Source organism: Mustela nivalis (assembly GCF_964662115.1).
Source record: "Mustela nivalis genome assembly, chromosome: 4".
Lineage (NCBI taxonomy): Eukaryota > Metazoa > Chordata > Mammalia > Carnivora > Mustelidae > Mustela > Mustela nivalis.
In genome coordinates, this window is record NC_139023.1 from 6,229,829 (window position 1) to 6,248,918 (window position 19,090).

The 19,090-nt window shown below is 46.0% G+C and overlaps 1 protein-coding gene across 1 annotated transcript in view; it reads right to left on the reverse strand.

Annotated features, from left to right (window-relative positions):
• SHROOM3 (shroom family member 3) overlaps positions 1-11,562 on the reverse strand; it is a 186,315-nt gene extending 174,753 nt beyond the window's left edge. The window contains exon 1 of the mRNA XM_082726957.1: positions 11,430-11,562. The gene's annotated coding sequence lies outside the window, so the exon portion shown is untranslated. The remainder of the gene's footprint in view (positions 1-11,429) is intronic.
• Between the last annotated feature and the right edge of the window lie 7,528 nt (positions 11,563-19,090).

Below are 19,090 nucleotides of genomic sequence, written 5' to 3' on the forward strand. Positions count from 1 at the left end.
ACTGGGGACACTGAATAGAATGTCTACCGGTTTGGAGTTTCTTTTCCAATGAAAGAAAGCAGATGTGAGTGTATGTCTCATCCGTAGGAAAGAACAAAACAAAACAAGGGGTGTTGGGAATACAGCAGGGAGGGGGCTGCTGCGAGTTTTAGTGGGCTGTACGGGGAAGGGTGGCATTTGAGCAAATACCTAAAAGTGAGGGAGCAAGTCAAAAGGGTATAATGGATAAAAAATATTCATTTTTTTTAATTAAAAAATAACATATTTTTAAAAAAATTAACTTGCAACCACTAGTGACAAAACAATGACTCTGTTTTACTACCTGTTCCTTTAAGTTGTGCAGGTGAAGGACGAGAGGCTTTGACAACATCTCACTCTCGAGCTAATCTCAGGAAAGTCTGTTTGAGGCGCCCAGGCCTTGCTTGAGGGCCCTGCTACTTTACCAGCAATTGAGATCAATGGCTGATTCCCAAGAGACCCCTTTAAAGAAACATTCCAAAGAATCCTTTTAAAATGCTCCCTAGAACCACAGTCTTCATGAAAACAATATAGCAACCTTCCTACCTAAACAATAAGCACACTCACCAAGCACCCATCCCCCAGGATAATTTTACAGCCCCTACCCACTAAGCAAAAAACATCAGACACAGTCTGACACCAGCATAAGGGGGAGTGGAATATTGCATTTCTCAAATGCACTGGCAAACTGTTACAGGGGTCCCCTAAACAACGCGGGGCTTAGGGGCACCTCACTCCCCCACAAAAATCTGCGTATGATGTTTGAGCCCCCCAAAACATTAACTACTTAACAGCTCATAGTTGAACGGGGAGACTTACTGATAGCAGTGTATTGATGTATTTTGAATATGTATTAGAAACTGTATTGTTACAACAAAGTAAGCTAGAGAAAAGGAACAAGGCAATCCTCAGGAAGAGAAAATACATATAGCATTGTACTGTTTTTACTGGAAAAAATCCACGTGTGAGAGGACCTGAGCAGTTCGACCCCATGTTGTGCAAGGGTCGACCGAGCAAAGCAAGCAGCCCGGCAGCTGGTGAGGGGGGAGCGGGCCTCTGGTCCCACGAGGCAACTGAAGCAGCATTTTAGGACCGAGAAGCAAAGGCGCAGAGAGGCTGGTCTTAGAAGCGTCATTTAACTCAGGACTAACGAGGGTCTTCAAAACTGTCACGTGCGAGGACCCCAGACGCAACAGAATCAGAAGACTGATGGCACCACATACACAGTTGGGGTCACCACTTTAATTCGGGTGGTCAAAGAGCAAGAAGTGTAGGGGTCGTCTCAACTCAGCCAGACCCAGCCACTTCTCTGCCTTCCGAAGGCTAAGGGTCTGCGCAGGGTGCTGGATGCTTCCAGACCTGTATTTTAAGCTTCCTCTCAGGATTCTAGTAGGACACCTGTGATCTTAGAGCCATTGTCATTACGTAAGACTCAAAAATACATAATCTAGAAGGAAAGTGGACAGTAAAAACAGTGGACTTGTCCAGAACAGGGCAAAACTGTCAGGACCTTCCAAGCTCTGATTTTCCACTGAGGACAGTGCAGTGTCTTCAACAACCGGCGGCATCGAACCGTTCTCTCCCAAAACCATTTCTCTATCTCTCACTCCCAAAAAGTCTGGGACTTGTGCTGTGGCTGTACGAGATTTTTTTTTTAATTTCTTTAAAATTTTTAAAAGAAATTTTAGATTTTAAAGTTAAGATTTTTTTTCTTTTAAAATTTTATTTATTTATTTGACAGACAGAGATCACAAGGAGGCGGGGGGCGGGGGAAGCAGGCTCCCCCTGAGCAGAGAACCCAGTCGGGGCTCGATCCCAGGACCCTGAGATCATGACCTAAGTCAAAGGCAGAGGCTTAACCCACTGGGCCACCCAGGCGCCCCCGAGGTGTGATTTTTAAAAACCAGGACAGACAAAGGAAATGAACATGTCACGAGGACAGATAGCCGCTCACATGCTTGTTCCAATCTAGGACCTCTTGACACTGTCCTCACATCGCATGAGTAAGTTCAGTGGCATTGAGCAAGCCATCTTTCACAGCTTGTTTCCTGGGGGCACCGGCCAGAAATAACATGCGGAGGGAACGTGCCGACCGTGGTATGGTGGTGAGGTTTTACCGGCACAGAACAGCTGGATGGCCCCCGCACCTGCCCGCGACCACAAACTCCCCATGCAACGGCAGGTGGTCATAGCTCAGGTCACAGACATTCATTCGGGGGGGCAGTGCAGACCAAGTGTTGCCCACCGACAACCCCTCCCCTGCCCACACCCCTTAACAGTAACAACATCTCTTAATGAGCTTTTCAAAAAATTCTGCCTCCGTAGAGCAATAATGAGAAACAGGCATCCCAGAAATGCCAGAGCAGGAGCCATTGGGGGGGGGGGGGCAGGGGCGGGGCAGCCCTTCCGCATCAGGCCTGTGGGCATCCTAGACAGTCCTGAAATCTCGGAAGCAGGTGTCTCTGTGCTCTGTGGTTTTCCCTGCCACGAGCAAGGCTCTGGCCTGCTCCCTGCCTCTCCGGGTGTGCCTCCCTGGCTCTCGTGCTGCTTCCATCCTAACATCCCCGTCCCTCTGCGAGGCTTTCTTCTGCTCTTAGTTCCTACCTCCGCGTCGCTTCCCTTTATCACCTTGATCTATGGCTCTGACCAGTGGTTCTCAAACTTGACTACACGACAGAATCGCCCAAGCAGCTTTAAAAGTGTCTGCTGTCAGGTTACACCCTCTACCAACTGAATTAGAACTTGGGGGAGGGGACCCCCGGATGGGTTGGTCTGTTTTGAACTCCCTCCATAAATCCCAGTGGGTAGCCACGTTGGAGAAGCCGCAGCTCTAGGCCATTTCGATTCGAGGGTGCAGAATGAAACAGGTTTGGTTCACATTCCAAATCAGAATCATCCAAACATATCTGCTCCAGCTGGTGTGCCCACGTTGGGGGCCAGGAGAAAGGAGCCAGCGTAACTTCTGAGTGACGTCAGAGCTCAGACTTCACATCCCTTGTAAAGGCTCAGATATTTGCGGACCATTCTTTAGTGGCTGGGCTTGGAGGGGTGACTCCTGCTTGCAATACATTTGTTCGAAGTAAAACCATGTTATCCCAGGAATGAAACCGGGCCTTTCACCATCAAGGCCCCTTCGCTGGGAGACAGCACAGCCTTCCTTTGCACGCGGGCCAGCATTCGCCGCATAGCCAGGGAGCATATGTAACCCACTGAATAAAAATAGTGGTTAGCATCACGGGCGGCAGGAAAGTATGTCCCTTTTCTCATTACAGTAAGGGAGCCTCGTGGCATACCTCTCAGGAAACCTAATAACGTGTCCTATGACTTTTCCATGGGCAGGAGCAACTGGTTAGGAAATCAGATACGAGACTTCTAGACAGTGACATTCAAGCCTAGGACTCCAGGGGAGCCCGAACCGGCCGGAGTGTGGTCCCAGCGGGGCGGAAACACCCCTCAAAGCATCCTGAGTGAATTCCCGCGATGCCAGGCCTCTCGGAAGAGTTTCTGGGGCTCGAAGGCCATCGCAGCTGCCTCCTTGCCTTCCTCGCCGCCACTTGCTCAAGTGGAAAGAATGTCTAAGGGGCGAGTTCCCGCAGTTCCCAGTTGAGACTGATTCCCCGCCTGGGGAAGGCTCGGCCGGGCCCGGCCGGGATGCAAACCGGGTTCCAGTCTGGGGCCTGTTGCTCAAATTCCGGATTGCCAAGGGCACGTGCAGGATGCGTGAGGGGCAACGGGCGGGGGTGGGGACGACGAGAGGGTCGTCGCCAGCGCCGGGGGGCATGTGGAGCTGAGAGATACAGAAGGACAAGCTTCCAACACAAAGTCACGAGGGCGCTACTGCCCGCCGTCCTCGGCCCCGCTCGGGCTCCGTGTGCTCCTCACGGGGCACAGGTGTCACAGACCCGCTTCCTGCACCTGCGGGAGGACTCGGCCACAGCGCACAGACCCTTTTTTATATCTTGAGAGGCAGTTCACGGGACTTACACAAATCTTTCTCATTCGGCTTCTGCGTCCAGGTGAGGCGAAGGAAGCCCCGTGGGTTACGCACGAAGCGAGTCCCCGGAGTTTCAGGAACAGTTTCTCAATTGTCTCTCAAAGATCGTCACTTCCTAATGGTCCTCAACTCCTACCACCTGCCCCCATGAGAGTTCTCTTGTGGCAAAATTTTCCCAGAGGCCACAGACTGTGCTGTCTAAAGAACGTTACATTTTCCAATTGTGCTCAGCCCGGGCCACGTATGCCAGTGTAAGTCAAGCAATTAAGTCCACGGAACGAAGATTCACCAGGAGGCAAAAGGCAGTCCGCAGCCGGACGGTCCTCTCCTGCAGCTCAGCCTCCCACCCACGAGCTACCGCTTGTTCCAGAATCAGAACAAAAGGTGGTCTCAAAAAAAAAAAAAAAAAAATCCCATTCTGAACTTGACCTTCATTGATACTGCCCTTTAGAATGAAGTTTCCTTTTAGCAAAATCGATATAATCAGAAACCTTAAAACTCGTATGTTCTCATTTGTGCAAATACGTATGTGCATTAAATAGAACTACTGAAGGAGAATGCAGTCGGGTACATTTTCATGAGCTAAGACTGTACAATACATACTCCTCACGGAATAGTGGTGTAATATTTTATCACAGTAAGCCATTTTCAAACACACTGTCTTATTTCATCCTTACAGCAACTGAGCAGGGAAGATATTATCACTGTTTTCCATTTTAAAAAGAAACGTAGTCTCAGAGACATTGATTTGTGCCCCTGATACCAGGGTCAGAACACAGCAGAGGACGGGGTGTTAATCCCAGTGACAGGAACCCCCTTGGGCATGTGGCGTACCATTTCATATCTAAGCACCGGCATAATCTGGTTTAGAGATCATCATTTTGTAAGGAAAAAAAACAGACGCTTTTTATGCTCCAGAAAAGTTCAGCCTACCATTCATACTTTGTTGCTTTGAAAATAGGGAGTTCTGTTCAATTTACTCTGCAAAGCTCTTAATAAATTCTTTCTTTAAACTGCTTCAAAATAGTTCAAAAGGGACACCAGGTGGTTAATCAGAGTAAGTCGCTTGAAGAATATCGATGCTTTTTAAGGGAATGAACTCGGGCAGGTGGGAGGGAAGAGAACAGAGATGAACAGAGAGCGGATAGTGATAATATCCAAGAAATCATTTTCTTTCAAAATCTGGAACTGTGACTTGAAAACAACTGATCTGCAAAATCCTTTTTTAAAAATTAAAAGTTAATAGCACTAATTTCACATCCTTTAAAAGGGCCTTAAAATGCATTCTGTTCATTACCAGATACTTCTTTTGACATCACTGATGTCACAACTCAACCTAGACATAACAAAGTCACAGTGGCAAAGGGTGAGCCACCCCCCCATTCCATTCCAATAATGTCATCCTGCCGTTTATAAAAAGAACCGTTCTGCCAACCCTCAGATATATGGGATGGGTTTTTTGTGGGGAGTGTGGGCCTGAGGGTGGAGGTTAACTTAATTTCATTGTCCTTTTTGTTAGAGGGAGGAAACAAACATAAAGCAACAAATAGTTTTATTTCCAGAGGCTGATGAGGAACCTCAGGTCAGCTGGAGGCACAAAGCAGGGACAGGCATGTACTGTGAACCCCCAAGGGAAGTTCAAGATCAGTGGGAATCACTTCTTCATTTAATAATTTCCCCTGGATGAGTTAAAAATCAATTTATGGGGTCTTTCTAGTTTTGGGGTTTTCTTGTTTTTGTTTTTGTTTTTGTTCTTTTAGCATCACAAATATTTCTAAACGGAGGAGGCAGTGAGTAGAAACATTAGTTCACGACTTGAAGTGCTAAGAGGCCCAAGCCCTGTGTTCTCAGAGAACGAGCTTCTAACTTAGGCTACGAGCACTTGGCCTTGAGCAAGTCACTCCCCGTCTATGGACGCAGGACTCTCATTTCCTCCTCCAGACAGAGCCACAGACCAGAAAGGGACAAAACCTAGAGGCTCACTTCAGCCTCACTACACATGGCAGTTCACGTGTGTTGGACGGATGCTTACTAATTACTAATGACTTCACTAATCACCCCTCCTTTGTCTTCAGTCTCTTTTCCCAGGAAATGTGATCAGCTCCTGCTTCTCTCTCACACACATATTGTCAGTCAAAAAAAAAAAAAAAATACATGTTCCCTTCCAACACTGTCAACTCAGAACAAATGAATGGGAAAGGGAAATGATATGTCAAATTTGCACAAATGCTGGGAAGCTTTAGGAGTAACATTTCATTCTAAAAAGGGACTCACTTTCCAACACCCTCTGCTTAATGTTCTGAATTGGAATACGGCCCAGAAAGACCATTTCCCACCCACAGTCCTCTTGTCAACTGGGCCCTCCAATCGTACGCTGTGTTCTAGAGATGAAAGTAGACTTCTCACAAGAGGTGGCTTACTTAACAAATATGCATTATATTATTAGGAGAGCTCATCACCATGCTGTACATATGAATTTCTCGTTTAATTCTCACAGTCCTCAGATAGATTGAATGACCTGCCCCGGGTCGCCGAGCTAGTACTAAAGCCATCAGTCTTCTTGGCCAGACCTAAGCTGAAGGCAGAGGCTTAGCCCAGTGAACCACCCAGGCGCCCCAAGAACAGGAGTTTAGATGAACTGGCCAAGAAGGTGGAGAGACTAGCATCACCACCTCATGCGTCAGTCTCTCCCCAAAAGAATGGAATCTGACTTTGGTGTGGCTGCAGGGGGCCTATATGATGAGTCTTGCAAAACAAAGACAAAACACCATGAAATACAACCCAGAATTTTTCTTAGCTACACAGGCCAACAAATCATTGATACCAAGTTTAGCAATAGGATGATTCTGGGCAAAAATAACACCTTGATGCCAAATGTCGGGAGGTTGGATTTGCCAAGAAAAATGAGGGTTGTGGGGGTGAGCAGAATTGGGATTACAGCTCCATCCGTCTCAATGTCCCTCTGATTACCCAGTTCAAGATCGACATTAAAGTCCTAGCTCAGGGCAAGAACAGGAGTTTATTTATCTATTTATTTTTTAAAGATTTTATTTATGTACTTGACAGACAGAGATCACAAGTAGGCAGAGCAGCAGGCAGAGAGAGAGGAGGAAGAAGGCTCCCCGCTGAGCAGAGAGCCTGATGCAGGGCTCGATCCCAGGACCCTGAGATCATGACCTGAGCTGAAGGCAGAGGCTTAAACCACTGAACCACCCAGGCACCCCAAGAACAGGAGTTTAGATGAACACCCAGAAATTAACCCCAACAGTCTATACTGAAGTGAAATTGTCACTTCTTCTTCTTTTTTTTTTTTTTTTCATTTAAATTTGAGGTTATTTGCAAACAACAGGGAGTAGTCCCTGTGTTAAAAGCACCTGGCATCACCCTCAGGATGATAAAGACCTTTTCCTTTATTTCCATTTTAACAGTTACTTGCATCTAAGACTTATATTTCACACGGAGCTGCCAGATAAAGTCTCTACTAATGTTAGAGAGAGTTTGGAGTATTGACTCTTAATTGTGTACATGTCTGCTTTCTTGATGTAAATCCGTTGTACCATCCTTGCATTCCACAAAGATTTTCCTTGTTCAAGTTTCCTTTACCTGGAAGATGTTCGTTTTCCTTTCGGAAGGTCTTTTCTTTGGCCACTTCTTATTTTATCATTCTTCTCCATTTATCCATCACTAACAGTAGACACTTCCTCTTCGTATACCAGCATCCAACATCCAACACATTCTCTGCTCCCGCAGTGTGCACACTGCCCCTTCACTCCCTCTTCCTGGAGGACTCAGCTCTCCCTTCTTCACGGGTCAGCAGATCTTGTCAGGTCTTTGACCCACAGCTCACTTGACACTCTGCATTTCTCTTGTCACTGTTGCCTTTAAAGAAGGTGTTTCTACTTTTGATTGTTTTTGGTCACTGGGTAAGAGACCCTCAAAACTTATACAAATACTTCTCTGCTCTACGTTCTTGGCATTTCTAATGATGGATGCACAGTGCTGCCCTCACCCTCCCAAAACTAACTTTATGGGGTGGGTGAGGGGAGGCAGGTTCACCTAGAGTTGCTGAATTTTCACTACACAAATGATTTCTCTGGAAAACAGACTCTCCAGTTAAGTTTCCAAAAAGTCACCTCAAACTTTTTTTTAAAAAGTACAGAGATCACTTAGAGAAAAAAAGAAGATGAATGAATGAAATACACAAGTCGCTCTATCATGAATAAGTAGGAGGAAGTGAGGGGCACCTGGGTGGTTCAGTCGTTAAGCATCTGCCTTCAGCTCAGGTCTTGATCCTAGGGCCCTGGGACCTAGTCCCACTCCCCCTGCTGCCTCTCTCTCTCTCTGTCAAACAAACAAACAAACAAACAAACAAACAAAGTAGAAGGAAAAGAAATCTCAGGACCTGACGTGGGCCTAGGTAGAAAGACAAGACTTCTCAAGAAAATGACAGCTCTATTCAATATAAAGCCAGATTAATCCAGAGCAAAGGGGCTTGCGACCCAGTTCTCTGAAAGGTCAGGGAGAAATGTCCATCCCTGTCTACCAATACAAGTTTATAATCCCCATCTCTCAGTCGGTGCCTTTTCCTCAAACTCCGAGAGTTCCACTATAAAAATCAACACATAATAGATGAGATAAGACATATTCAAAAGGCATCTTAGAGGCAAAATGTTTCCCACACCAAAAGCAGGGACAGCAAGGACTCTTCAATAACCTTATCAATCACATTAGCATATCTAAAGAAAGAATATGTTGATCAGAAAGGGGATTTGGTGCGGGGTGGGGGGGCCCACACAGGGAAGAAACAAGACTGGAGAGTGTGGCTTAGGGAGCAGGATTCTCTGCCATCAGGAGGGGAAAGGGTCCCCACTCACCAGAGCACCTGGGCCACCCGGCAGACGTGTCCCTAGTGGAAACTGGGCCATCTGGCCATCAGAGTGGGGCCGCAGCCCCACTCCCTTCCCTCTGAAGGAGGTCACCGGGCACAACCTGACCTTACTTAGCTTTCCTGTCAGGTAAGGTACAGTGATTTCTTGGACCACTTGGGATACCTGTTCCATTCAGAGTCATCTTTTTCAAAATGAGTGCGTACATTGACATTATGGCACCGTATCCTTTGATTTTTTTGTGGGTTTGGGTAATGTAAGTGAACATTCCTAAATTTCATGAGCTCCTGGGTACTGTCCTGATCAGTTCTGTACCAGTAAGCTTGGTGACCAGCCCCTTAATGGTAGTAAATTTACCAAAGGAATAAGGGGGGGGGGCGGTCGTGGTGGTGAGGAGCATCTCTTGATAGCCAGCCATCAGCATTTTTGGCCCTATGGCAATACTCCTCCATGTTGCCACGTGCCCCTCTAACCCAATCCAGAATAATAATGATCAAATATTGCACATCTACTATGTCCTTATTCTTTGTTCATTCAATCCATATAATGCCCTTTTGTGGCAAGAGTTATTATTTCTATTTTATAAATGAAAAAATTGAGGCTTAGAGAGGTCCAAGATCACACAACTTGCAAACAACAAGGCCAGATTTCCACCTCGGGACTGTCTCCTGTTCTGCTAGAAGTGATTCAGATCTTATGCCATCATCAACTGGAAGGCAGGACAGAAGGCCAGCATGACTACTCGTCATAGCCAGAAACAGAGGTGTCCTCTCCAGAAGCTAATCTACCATTAGAGTCCCATTCAAACAAATCGAGAGTACAGACTCCACTCTCCCACCGCCAACAGATAAATGCCAGTGTTCTAAAGTTGGGCTTTGGGTGCTAACGCCAAAGTGAGTCCATAAACTTCAGCACTCTTTTGGACACATGGAATAGGCCTCGTAGTTCTGTGACTTCCTACACACCTGCTTGAGAAATCAGCCACTGTGTTTGGGATGACCGTTGGCTCTAGTCAAATCGTGGCCCATAAGGAAAGGGCCTGTGCCTAGAGCTGGTGGATAATACATCAAGAGCAGCAGCTCCTATTGTTACCAACTAGCTACCAGGAGGATGTACAAGATTTCATTTCATCTTTTCAATCACCCTGTAAAGCAGATATTTAAAGATGAGGAAAAGAAATCTTCAGTGAGGTTAGGTAAGTTGCCCAAGGTCACTCAGCTAGACAGCTCTGGAATGAGATCAGCTCTGGGCCTGGGCCCGATCGAACTCTGTTTCAAGCCACTCTCCATCCCTGACCACCAGAGAAGCAGTGTGTGGCTAGATGGCTCTGAAGACAAGCCAGACACAGTGCAGCACTCAGGAGAGTCTCTAGAGCCCGGCGACGCGGTGAGCCCACACCCAGGGCTGTGTTTTTGTGGTTGGGAGGAGCTGCTGGTCCCCTCAGCAAGGGCTCACTCTGGAAAGTTGGAGGAATGCATGAATGTAGGAGGGACTGGTCCCATAAGCGTTTCTTATGAGTGATGAAAAGATCACGCTATTTTCACATCCTGAAAATGGCATGGCTTGATGGATGACTTCTAGAGTTCTGGCCAACGTGAACATTCTCAAATGTTGTAACATTTAGTTGCCATGTAAGGCAGCCAAAACTTGATTAGTGAGGAAATATCTAAATAAGAAAATTGTGCAGGCCTAGGGCTTAGTAGGTCAAGGTAATGACTCTCAAGTGGCGGATGAAGCAGAACCGAGCTTATCTACATTCTCTTCTGGTCCTTCCACTTGCCAGCTCTGCTACCTTCAGCCATTTCGGCAGCCTCTTGTCTGTGAGTGGGGACAGTGATCGCTATCTCTCCAGATTCTTGGGAGCTTAAATGGGCTAGCATATGGAAAATACCGGAGCAGTGCTTGGTTTGTAACAGTGCTAAAAAAATGGTTTTTAACTCCTTTACCCTTTTTATAAATAATTTCCTCTGCCAGGATGCAGGTTTCTCCAGGAGTAGGACATCAGCCACTTAACGCATTATACCCAATCACAACCCAAACCTTTTCCAAGAGCCACCAGGGTTACCACCAGGAAAACAAGACAAAGCAAACAAAAGAAGGAACTGGCTTATTTGGATGACGGCTGCGGTGTAGGTGAGGCTAGTGGAATGCCACCTAAAGCCCGAAGCCAACGGCTTCCTCTAGTTCCACAAGGAGACAAGGCTTCACAGAGCTCCGACCACATCTGGGATCAATCGCTTTTCATTACACCCAGAAATTTAGAAAGTACCGTGAGGTAGATCTGTGCCAAGCCCAAAACCTGCTGGAAAAGCCAGCGTTTCAAAAGAAAGTGGTGTCTGAAATGTCTTCGCTCAACCTTCTCCTCACATGCCACAGGAAGGATAAGGGAAAAACCAGGGCAGGGCAGCAGGGAGGCAGAAGGATCACGCACGGAGATTTAAAGAACAAGCTACTGATCCCAGCTCTTCCCAGGACGTGGAGCAGGGTGGGGGCTGGTGTCAGAGGGAGAGTGGAGGCACGGCACAGCCTACCTGCGTACCACCAGCCTGAGGGTCTTGTAGGATCCTTTCACCAAGGAAACGGCCTCCCTCCTGGAGCTGCTCAGCACAACCTCGTTGATGTGCACCACCTCGTCCCCGGCCCGCAGTCTGGAGCTCACCAAGTCCGCTTTGCCCCCTTCTTCGATCTGCTCAGAGAGAGGAAAGAGCCCTGGGTAAGCTGCTCCAGGCCCCGCTGGACTTCTGCAGAGCCCGACGGACCGGTTATGACCACGCCCACTGGCAGCCAACCCGAGGGTATGGTGGGGAGGAGGTAGGGCCTGCCTCCTGTTTTCCATACCATCAAGCACCCAGCACCCTGCCTGTCCTCAGAGGGTGCTCAGAAACATTAGCTGAAGGGGTGAAGGATCTCACTTTCCATCCACAACACTCTATGCCATTCCGCTCACCACCCGCCCTTCATGGCTCCAACTCCCAAAGTCCACTCAGAACAACTGTTTAATGACTTTACAAGTTGAGATCTTCTTGTCTCAGTTTTTGGTCTAAAATTATAATTCACTGGATAAGAAGACTTTGGTATATCTAGACAATGCAGTATTATTCAACACTAAAAGGAAATGAGCTTTCAAGCCACAGAAAGACACGGAGGAATCTTAAAGGCATATTCCTAAGCGAAATAAGCTAATGTGAAAGGCTACGTACAGCCTAAGTCCAGCTACGTGACATTCCTGGAAGGAGAAACTATGGAAACAGAGAGATCAGAGGCCACCAGGGCTGGGGGGAAAGAGGGATGAATAAGTCTAGGGCAGTGAAACTACACTGTGTGAGAGTAGAAGGCTAGATATGGGACATTATACCATAGACTGTGTAACACCAAGAGAGAACCCTCATGTAAACTATGGGCTCTGGGGTATAATGATGAGTCAATGTAGTTTCCTTGACTGTAACAGATGTTCTACTCCAGTGGGGGATATTGGTAATGGAGGACTCTACCCAAGGGAGGGGAGTCAGGTGACATATGGGCACTTTCTCTACTCCACTCAACTTTGCTGTGAACCTGAAACTGCTATAAAAAATTAGGTCTACTGAAAAACTATAATTCATTCAACAAAGTGATTCAATACTTGCTTCACACCACAAATTGTTCTAGGTGCTAAGGCTTTAAGTAAGGAACCCTTGCTCTTCTGGTGCGTAGGGCAGCAGTGGCAAAGCAATCTAAATGTAACAAACAAATAACTGATTACAGTATATTAGAAGTTGATGATGTGTTTTGGAAACCAACAGAACAAAATAATCCTCGGTCCAGCTGTCCTATGCCGATGGATGCTTGTGGAATGTCAATGATGATAAATGAGAATAAAAAGGGAAAAAATAAAACAAAAGCAAAAATCACAAGAACAAAACCTGAGCCATATTTTCTCTTTTCTCAATAATTGCACACTAGAATTGCTCACATTTTCAAAAACCTTCAATAGATCTTAAAATATATAAAATGGACCAAATTCCTATAATGAATCTGTAAGTTTGGCCCTTGCTAGCTTCTATTTTACTTAATCGGTGGTTCCGAGTTTGAGGAGTGACACAGAGAACATGAGTAAGGGGAAGTCAAGTACGCGGTCTAAGCTTCAGACTCGTCATCCGTGCTAATAGATGAAGGACAATCATGCCTGCCCCATAGAGCTGCTGTGGGGATGAATGAGATAAGCCACATGAACTGGGTGACACAGTTCCTGGCCTCTGGTAAGATTTAGAACATGATAGCTACTGTTTTCATAAATCATATGTCATGAAGGTCTTCCTATTCATTAACTATTCTACCATAACATCTTGGTGTGAATGTAACATGGTACTTGGCCATTCCCTACTGATGACTTCCTCCTGCCTTTCTCCCCTTCTCATCCTACTGATGTTCCCTGCCAACCTTCTATAAATATTCCCCAAACACACTGGGCACCGTCTAACCACAGGGCCCCTACCCCCACAGCTTGGGGTCTCCTTCTACCTTGGTTGCTCCCACACCTGTAGCACCTTGGACCATTTATCCAAACCCCAGGATGCCAGTGTGGTTAAGAGCTGGTGCTCTGGAATCAGACCGTGTTGTTCTGTCACTGGCTGGATGACTTCCTTTAACCTCATTGTTCCTTAGTTTCCTCTTCTGTTAGAAAACAGAGCTTTCCACAGAGATCGTTGGAGGACTGAGCTCATTGTCTACTGAGTAAGCAGGGGAAGTGCTTCAGCCTGGCACATGGCATGTAATTGGGGAAAGTTACCTCCAATTTCTACTGGTGTCTTTTAAGCTTTTCCAGACTTCTCATGAAGGCCACCCCATCCTCTCACCCCTGCAATCTGTACTTTAAGAAGTAATACAATTTTCCCCATTTTTACAGAATCTGATAATAATATAACACATAAGTTGAGACATGGCATCCAACTGGGGTACTATGTTGATTCTACTTCCATGCCGTTTTCCAGCAGAGCTGTGTCTGTCTGCGCCTGCTCCGGGCCCGCCGTCCACCCACCCCCGGGCTGGGCTCCAAACTCGTCCGAGCTGAGAGCCATGACTCCATCTTGTGTCGTCTTTACCTCCCAGAGCTCTGCACATAGAACCCCCCAGAAATACTGGTTCATCGGCAAGTATTTGGGGAGCATCTACTGAGTGCCAGGTGTGGAGCTAGGTCTGCGTGTTCAATGAAGAGAACTACAGACATGGTCCTGCCCCAGTTAGTCTGCGGGACGGAACCCTCTCTGCATTATTTGCCGACATTTTCAACAAAATGAGAATGAGTCAAGGCCTCAGAAATGAGTGGTTTCTTATATATATAAAAAAAGATTTTTTATATAAAAAAAGACAAGAAAGCTCACTTGTATATTTTAGGTTGTATCTGTCTCGTGACGGATTTACGTGAAAGCAAACATTATGCTGAATGCCCTGGAGTTTCACTGTTGTTCACTGTTCCCACCAACCACTCCGATAACCCTTTGAATCTGCAGTTTCGCATAATCTCTTCACTTCGAACAGAACTTTGAGGCTCAAAATGTTTACATTTAAAAAGTCGATTGATATAATTATTTATAAAGTTGAAAAAAGTGGGGGCTGGAATAACATTTTGAAGTGGTATTTGTTTACCAAACATTAGTTGGGCACCTACTGTATCTTAATGCTCCTATATTTTGATTTCTCAAATTTCTTCATGTTCTTTTCTTCCTGGTTCCTGATGTCTTGGACTTTTAATTATTACCAGAGATGACTTTTAGGTCTTTAAAATCAAACACTGGGGGCACCTGAATGTCTCAGTGGGTTAAGCCTCTGCCTTCAGCTCAGGTCATGATCTCAGGGTCCTGGGATCGAGCCCCACATCGGGCTCTCTGCTCAGCGGGGAGCCTGCTTCTTCCTCTCTCTCTGCCTGCCTCTCTACCTACTTGGGATCTCTCCGTCAAATAAACAAATAAAATCTTTAAAAAAAAATCAAACACTGATCTTTTACATAAGACCCCATTCTGTATTTTCCATTTCTCTTTTCCTCTTCTTCTTTTCCCCCAAAAGACCCCTGCTTCATCACAAAACTTCTCATCAACCCAGACAGACTCACTCTCTCTCTCTCTCTCTTCTACCTGTCTTTTTTTTTTTTTTTTTTTTTTTATTTGACAGAGAGAAATCACAAGTAGATGGAGAGGCAGGCAGAGAGAGAGAGGGAAGCAGGCTCCCCGCTGAGCAGAGAGCCCGACGTGGGACTCGATCCCAGGACCCTGAGATCATGACCTGAGCCGAAGGCAGCGGCTTAACCCACTGAGCCACCCAGGCGCCCCTCTCTTCTACCTGTCTTAAAACAACCCCAAATCATTGCCTTTGCTGGGGAGATTTCTGATGATGACCTCTGCCTTCTTCTAGGTTTTAAACTCCTTGAGATCAGAAGCTTGGTGAACATACTCACTTTTTTATTTACCCACAAATATTTTTTTGAGCATCTACCACGAGTCAGGCACTGTTCTAGGACTGGATAACTGTCAATGAGGGAAACCAACTATATTCTCTCCCTTATTGAGCTTCTATTCTAATACATTCTTAATTTATTTCATGCCTTTATATTAAACAGCATACACATTGCACTGAGGTAGGTCAGAGAGCCTTTGATAATGAAAACAAGGCTGGATTTCTTGTTTTCTTAGGGTGCTTGAATTCATCCATAAATAACTCTCTCCGGGAGGTCAGGTAATTTCTAGGGAATCAGAGGAGCCATGGGAAGTTTGCTCTGTGCTAGGATACATCCAGGGCCTGTACTCGAAAAGGTAGAATGGAAGGCCCAGGTGAGGCCTGAATTGACCCAGCAGGACAGGAAGTGTAGACGCCTGCTCAACCTTTGTAGCTAACCAGATTAAGGGCTCGCTCTATCGGTTTGTGGACACACAGGACCCCCACATGCCCCTCTTCCTCCTTTGCTCTTTCTAACCTTTTGGCCAACTTCCTGTCTGGTAGCATTACCGTCTGCTGATACCCTGTCGACCACTCTGGTAATAAATGTGGTTGCCAAGAAAGTTGGGACTGTTGACTAAAACCAGTTGTGAGTTACCTTAATCTGTATTGTTGTCTCCACTTACTATCACAGACGATAAATTGAGATATTGAGGTACTTTGGCGGAAGCGCTGGCAATGACATAATTGACTTCAACATTCCGAGGCTCACGATATGCAAAAATCTTAAGTTTATGTCAATTATTCACACAGTTTATCTGAAATCACTATTACGACTTTAGAGAAATATTTACAAAAGGCTTAACAATCATTTTCCTGAACTATTCCTCAAAGAGGATTATACTTCTTCCAACTCCGAGCCCTGCTGATACTGTCTGTCAACAAGACTGACTGAAAAATGAAGCTTATTATTTGAAACCTTTGGACCAATACTTGAGCGGCTAAAGAGGTCACTGGTATTGTTTGTCCAATTTCACCTGCAGAGAATTTACTTATTCCAAGAATGTGATTGTCAACAAGGCAAATGACTTCAGATAATACACCGTGTCCAGCTGGTGGGAAATCCCTAAGCTAACAAACTTGGGAGAAGGCAAGTAGACCCCCAGAAAGTTAGCATACTTTTTTCCTTCTCAGTTCCTAAGTGTATCCACCCCTATAGGACTGCATTGATTTTTCTTTGATGAGCCTGTGAGGGATTGGCTTTTGAACTATTTCTAATCTTTTTTTAAAAGATTTTATTTATTTATTTGACAGAGAGAGACACAGGGAAAGAGGGAACACAAGCAGGGGGAGTGGGAGAGGGAGAAGCAGCCTCCCCACTGAGCAGGGAGCCTGATGCAGGACTCAATCCCAGCATCCTTGGATCATGACCTGAGCCGAAGGCAGATGTTTAATGACGGAGCCACCCAGGCGCCCTGAAATGTTTATAATCTTTTAGGTTGCTGTAAATTTAGGTCCTAACAGAGCGCCTTCACCTGATAGGTGATTGACAAAGATCTGTTGAACAAGGAAGCTGACTTTTAAAGAGAGAAACTGGATGCTAGACGGAGCATGCCCTGATGGAAATGCGTTCAAACCTAAGGGTCGGCATGGAGCTGGGAGCGGGAGACTGGCAGCAGGCTGTGGGGCGCGGAGGGGCAGGAGGCCAGGCCCTTCTCCCCCCCCTCCCTCAATCCCTCCAGCCCAGTCTAAATGCAGAAAAGCAGCACTAACCGTTTGTGGCTTGGTCCTATGTTCTGCTTCTCCGCGGCTCGTGCCCTCCACACTCACATGCCCTGTGCCTCTGCTTCCCCAGCCCTGTTTTCCACCTTACGTCATTGGTTCCGCTTTACCATAACTACAAGCACGCTGAGGCAGTGACCTAGGGACCTTGCTACAATTTCGATGAGATCAGGTCACACCTCTTCGCAGGACTCTCCTTGTCACGCGCAGGGTAGAAACCAAAGTCCTCCCCATCTGTGCACCGAGGACCTGCTGCATTGGGCTCCCTTACCTCTCGACCTCCTACCTTAAAAGTCACAAAGACTCAGTAAAGTATTAGAATCTCCTTTTCATAGAAATGTGAACACGAATGCTCAGAGTCGGATGGCTTACTTGTCCAAGGCTGCAAAGTCGGAAAAGAGCAGAGCTGGGTCTGGAATTCAAGATTCTGACTGGAGAGCCCTCACGCTCCCCCTGCTGCCTCCAAGAATCCCCCCGGATCTTTGTCCCTAAACTAGCACTTTTCTTGTCTGTTAAACCCTTCAAGTGCCCAAGAAATCCGACACCTGGTACTTCTGCGTTCTGACCCTTCTCTTTCTGAGATGCTAAGAGCTCTGAAGCTAATATATGAGCTGTGCTCAGCGGAGGTCACAGCTTCCCCGGGAGAATAAGCTGGCAGAGCCCGCTGCGGGGGCAGGGAGAGGACCTTCCCACGGGAGACTGAGCACGGAAGGACTTCCACGTTCGCACAGTTGCGTCTGGAGTTGTAACCCTGAGCTCACCCCGTACAAGTGTCCCACGACTGGAGTTCTCTTGCATTCTACTGTCTAAAATATTGAAAGATTTTTTTTTCCTTTTTCCTTCCCTGACTACTCTCATTCCCGGGTAACAGCAAGGGACAAGTGTGGGAGGAAGAGGTGACTGAATAATTCGCAGTTAATACAGTGGGACAGGGGGTTGGCTGTTTTGTGCAGTTGGTGTTTGGAGGAGAAATAGGTTCTCCCTAAGTACAAAAACTGTATTAAAGCAATAAGTAAAATGCAGAATGATAAAAAGATAAGCAGATAAAAAACAGATTAAGGATCTCTAAAGCAAAGCATTTGAGTGTTGCTTTTTATTCACTGGGGATTATCGTCACTCACAGCCTGGTGGGCCTTCTTGGTTTTAAACTATATGTCAATTGGGAATAATGGAATAAAGTCAAATCAATAAAAGTTCCACCCAGGAATGGAATCTGGCCCTTAGGTCCTAGGAAACTAACACGCATTCCTTGGAACCCATGATCACACTTTAACTGCTAGACTTTCAACAAAACAAACATTTCCATGAGTTGTACTGAGTGACATGAAGGTACAGATGTGAGCCCTTCATTCCCCTATCAGCTTCTCATTTGACCCCAAAGCATTAGGGTTATACCACTGGAAATTCCTTTTTTGCCTCACAAAATGGAGTATTTTGTAGCAGAAGAAAGAACCCTAGATTAGGAGTCAGAAATCCTGTGTTCGGATCCCGACTCTGGTCCTTTTTAACTGCAGGGCCCCAGAGGAGTCTCTCATGTATAAAATATGTGTAATATCGTTTGCTGGGCATTTACGATAATACAGTGCTTATAAATGGAAATACAGAGATGCCTGGGTGGCTCAGTTGGTTGGTTAAGTGTCTGCCTTTGGCTCAGGTCATGATCCCAAGATTGCGAGATCAAGTCCCTCATCAGACTCCTTGATCAGCGGGGAGCCTGCTCCTTCCTCTGCCTGCCTGTCTCTTTCTATCTTTGACAAACAGAGTTTAAGAAAGAAAGAAAGAAAGAAAGGAAGAAAGAAAGAAAGAAAGAAAGAAAGAAAGAAGAGAAATGGGTGTTTCTCACATTTAAATGATCAACAGGGAAAATTTCATGATTTTATTTTAAATTGGGATACATATACAACACTTACTATTAAAGTTATATAATCACTTTCTTTTGTTATTCTCAAAATAGGAAGTCTGTTATTTCCCTTTCAAAGTTCATAACCTCGATGGAAGGCTT